The 4,582-nt window shown below is 42.8% G+C and overlaps 1 pseudogene; it reads right to left on the reverse strand.

Annotated features, from left to right (window-relative positions):
• Window positions 1–1,773: 1,773 nt before the first annotated feature.
• On the reverse strand, window positions 1,774–1,890 carry LOC115900592 (annotated as a pseudogene).
• Between the last annotated feature and the right edge of the window lie 2,692 nt (window positions 1,891–4,582).

The raw sequence follows: 4,582 nt of genomic DNA on the forward strand, positions 1-4,582 counted from the left end.
GCTGTGCTGGCATTAGGGACTTACTGATGAACTTAAAGCTCTGCCCCTTTAGGGAGTTTGACTGGGTGACCTAAGTACACCTAAGCTATACATCTCAGTGGGAAGGCAGATGAAGGGGCATCAACTCAATCTGAGTGGTATCACTGGGCTGGAATAGCAGTTAGGGAAGGGGTGTGCTCGCTGCTGTAGACCAGTTTGCTCAGTTCTGCAAGGGACTGTTCTAAATGGACCCATTGTAAGCCTGTTCAAACTCATTAAGCTCCTTGAATTCTGACCTGGGAGAAAGGATGTGCTTTTTACTAAGAACCTTATAAAGGTACTATTTTTGGCCCCAGAAACTCCATTTCTAGGGGTCAGTTCTAAGGAAATAATTTGAAATGTGGAAAACACTGTATGCAAAAAGCTCTACTATGACACTATTTCTTTTTTTTTTTTTTTTTTTTTTTTTTTTTTTTTTTTTTTTTTGAGACGGAGTCTCGCTCTGTCGCCCCGGCTGGAGTGCAGTGGCCGGATCTCAGCTCACTGCAAGCTCCGCCTCCCGGGTTCACGCCATTCTCCTGCCTCAGCCTCCTGAGTAGCTGGGACTACAGGCGCCCGCCACCTCGCCCGGCTAGATTTTTTGTATTTTTTAGTAGAGACGGGGTTTCACCATGTTAGCCAGGATAGTCTCGATCTCCCGACCTCGTGATCCGCCCGTCTCGGCCTCCCAAAGTGCTGGGATTACAGGCTTGAGCCACCGCGCCCGGCCCTATGACACTATTTCTAAACAAAATGAGGACACAACCTAAATCCTGTTTAAGTGATGCATTATTAAATGACATACATGGTCATGAAAATAATCATGCAGAGGGCTTATAATAACTTTGAAAATGTTGAAGAGGTAATGTTAAGTGAAAAATATTAAAATGTAGATTTGAATTAAAATGGCCACCTAAAATGAAAAAAAGAACATCAAAAACTAGTGACAGAAAAAAGATGGAAAGAAATATACCAAAATGTTCATAGCATTTTGCCTTTGGGAAAAAGAATTAGAGGTAATTTTCTCCCCCATTTTTCTAATTTTTTTCAAATGTTCTATTATGCTCATGCTTATATTTTATAATGGAAATCAAAAAATAGAAAATTTAAAAACAAGGAATTTGCTTTTAGAGAAATAGTTCAGAAGAAAAATTTTAAGCTGTAAAAAAAATTTTGAAATACAGCACACAGAAAAATGTATGAAATACACAACTCAAGGATTTATCACAAGACAAGCACCACCAAGCTCAAGAGCTAGAATACTGCCAGTGCCCAGAAATCCCTCTTATATCCCCCTCAATCACCATCCCCTTTGTCGTTTCCAAGAGTAATGACTGTCAAGCTTCTATGGTCACTGTTTCCTTGCTTTTCTTCAGAATGTTGTCTCCTAAGTCTGAATCCTTAAACATGAGGATTTTATCTACCTTTTGAACTTTATGGAAATAGTATCATAGAGCATTTCTTTGTATCTGCTTTCTTTTTTTTTTTAAACACTACAAATGGGAGGTGCCTCCATGTTGTTGCATGTGGCAAAATTCATTAATCACTGTATAGTGTTGCGTTGTATGAATGCAACATTATTTATCTATCATTTTCCCATAGATGTTTCCAGTTTGGACAATTAGGAATAAAGCTGCTGTGAACAGTCTTATACGTTTCTTAGTGCATGCGTGTGCAGACATTTCTTTGAGGATAAACCTAGGAGTGGAAGTTCTGGGCCATAGGACATGCATATCGTTTTCTTCTTCTTTTCATAATGTTCCTTCTTATATGTATCAAAGCTCATACTGCACAATGAGCTCTGGGTTGCAAAAGAGAATTTATTTTTTGCATCTGTCTAAGGATGTGGATATCTTCAGTAGATTTAATGCTGAACTATTCCTCACTGTGGTTCTAAGAGTTTACACTTCCATTGGCAAGAAGCATGTGCTTTAACCCTTTATGGAGTGGAAGCATATGGTCCATAAAAGGAGACTCTGGGGGATTTATTTTTAGCCTTTTTCTTTCAGGGACAGACTGGAGAAAGCTTCTTTATCAGATTATGGGATCCCCAAGGCTCACAATAGATACTGACATTGCTATATACTCCAGTTCAGAATCTAAGCTGACCTTGAAGTGAATCTCCCAATAGAGTTAAAAAAAAAAAAAAAAAAAAAAAAAAAAAAACCATCCCACCAGCCACAGCGTTGAAGGGCACTCAGAAGTAACACTTGGGTGAAAAGAGTTAGGTACTAAAGAGTAAAGTTCTGGATGTGAATGGATCACACAAATAAAATATCTTTCAATAGTTCTGAGTCTGGGAACTTCAGGAAGCCATGGAAATGGTAATGGGGCTAAACCAATAATTTTCAACATTAAACACTTAGAGAAATGAACTGTTTACTGCGAATAGGACTAGGCAGGATTTCTAAAGCTTCCTGGCCTTGTTTTGACCTGGAATTCTGTGAACTCATTGTGATAGCTCTGGCAACATCATGCTAATCACAGGCTTTGGTTGGAAGTCATGTGTATCTCTGATTAACAAAGTTAGGAAAATTAGCTTTAAATGGACACATGTATAGTCTCTTAAACCTTGGGGCCCATGGGGTTTGTGGTGTTGAAGAGACTGGGGAGCACTGAAGGTTTATCATGAGGAATGTGGGTATGCTTGGCAACCCAGAAACACACCCACACCTGTCTGTTCAATCTCTCCTTCCTGGCCATTCTTCATTTCTTAAACTTTTTAATTTTTAAATTTATTTTAGAGGTGGAGTCTTGCTGTGTTGCCCAGGTTGTTCTCAAACTTTTGGCCTCAAGTGACCCTCCCACCTCAGCCTCCCGGGTAGCTGGGATTCCAGGTTCCACCATGCCTGGCTCTCTTTGGCCATTCCCTACTCTCTAGCACAGACTCTCAGTGATGGGTCCTGTGGAGGATGACAAATTTTACCCCTGTCCACAGGCATAGGGGCTTAGCAGGATTTGACCAGCCTGTTATGCAAGGCAAAAGAAAAATCAAGGGGATGGCACGTGCCACCTCTGTAAGAAATACATCTTGAGGGACAGAATGGATGTCACCATGTGGTGAAAGACCTGTATTAGTTTTCTGCAGCTTCTGTAGCAAATTACCACAAATAAAACAACACAAATGTATTATGTTACAGGTTTTTTGTTTGTTTTTTTGAGACAGTCTCACTCTGTCGCCCAGGCTATAGTCTAGTGGTACGATCTCGGCTCACTGCCACTTCCACTTTCCGTGTTCAAGTGATTCTTGTGCCTCAGTCTCTAGAGCAGGTGGGATTACAGGTGCACACCACCACACTCGGCTAGTTTTTGTGTTTGGCAGAGGTGGGGTTTTGCCATGTTGGCCAGGCTGGCCTCAAACTCCTGAACTCAAGTGATCCACTCGCCTCAGCCTTGCAAAGTGCTGGGATTACAGTCATAAGCCTTGCACCCGGGGCCTTATGTTACAGTTTTGTAGGTTAAAAGTCTGACATGAAGGCTGGGATGCAGTGGCTCTGGTCTGTAATTGCAGCACTTTGGGAGGACAAGGCAGAAGGATCCCTTAAAGCCAGGAGTTTGAGACCAGCCTGAACAACAAAGTGAGACTCTGTCTCTACAAAAATAAATACATAAATAAACAAATCATGGAAAATAAAAAATTATTAATTTTAAAAGTCCGACTTGGGTCTCAGCGGACTATAATTGAGTGTCAGCAGAGCTGCCTTTCTATCTGGAGGCTCTAGGGGAGACCCACGGAGATCTGTTTCCTTGTCTTTCAGTTTCTAGAGGCCTCTCACATTCCTTGGCTTGTGGCCTCTTCCTCCATCTTCAAAGCCCAGTAATATTGCATCCCTGGACTATCTCTCCCCCACTTACATCTTCTTCTTCCTCCCTTTTCGTTTTTTAAGAATGCAGGCCGGGCGCGGTGGCTCAAGCCTGTAATCCCAGCACTTTGGGAGGCCGAGACGGGCGGATCATGAGGTCAGAAGATCGAGACCATCCTGGCTAACACGGTGAAACCCCGTCTCTACTAAAAAGTACAAAAAACTAGCCGGGCGTGGTGGCGGGCGCCTGTAGTCCCAGCTACTCAGGGGGCTGAGGCAGGAGAATGGCGGGAACCCGGGAGGCGGAGCTTGCAGTGAGCTGAGATCCGGCCACTGCACTCCAGCCTGGGCGACAGAGCAAGACTCCGTCTCAAAAAAAAAAAAAAAAAAAAAAAAAAAAAAAAAAAAAAAAAAAGAATGCCATGATTTCTTAGTGCCCCCAGGATCGATCACCCAGGATAATCTATTTTAAAGGCAGCTAATTAGCGACCTGAATTCCATCTGCAACCTTAATCTCCCTGTGCCTTGTCACCTAGCATAGTCACATGTTCTGGAGATTTGGGTGTGGCCGTGTTTGGGGGCCGTTATTCTGCCTGGCACAGATCCTTGGTAACGGGATGGTTAATTGATGTGCTAAGAGCTGCAAAAGAAAGAGAAGACTGGGGTGGAAGTAGGGGAGGACAGGTTGAGCCTCCAGGGTATAAAAACAGCTCCCCCCACAACCCCACTTCTTCCTGGTGAGGCACAGAGCAAAAGAGGGG

Source organism: Rhinopithecus roxellana, chromosome 11 (assembly GCF_007565055.1).
Source record: "Rhinopithecus roxellana isolate Shanxi Qingling chromosome 11, ASM756505v1, whole genome shotgun sequence".
Taxonomy (NCBI): domain Eukaryota; kingdom Metazoa; phylum Chordata; class Mammalia; order Primates; family Cercopithecidae; genus Rhinopithecus; species Rhinopithecus roxellana.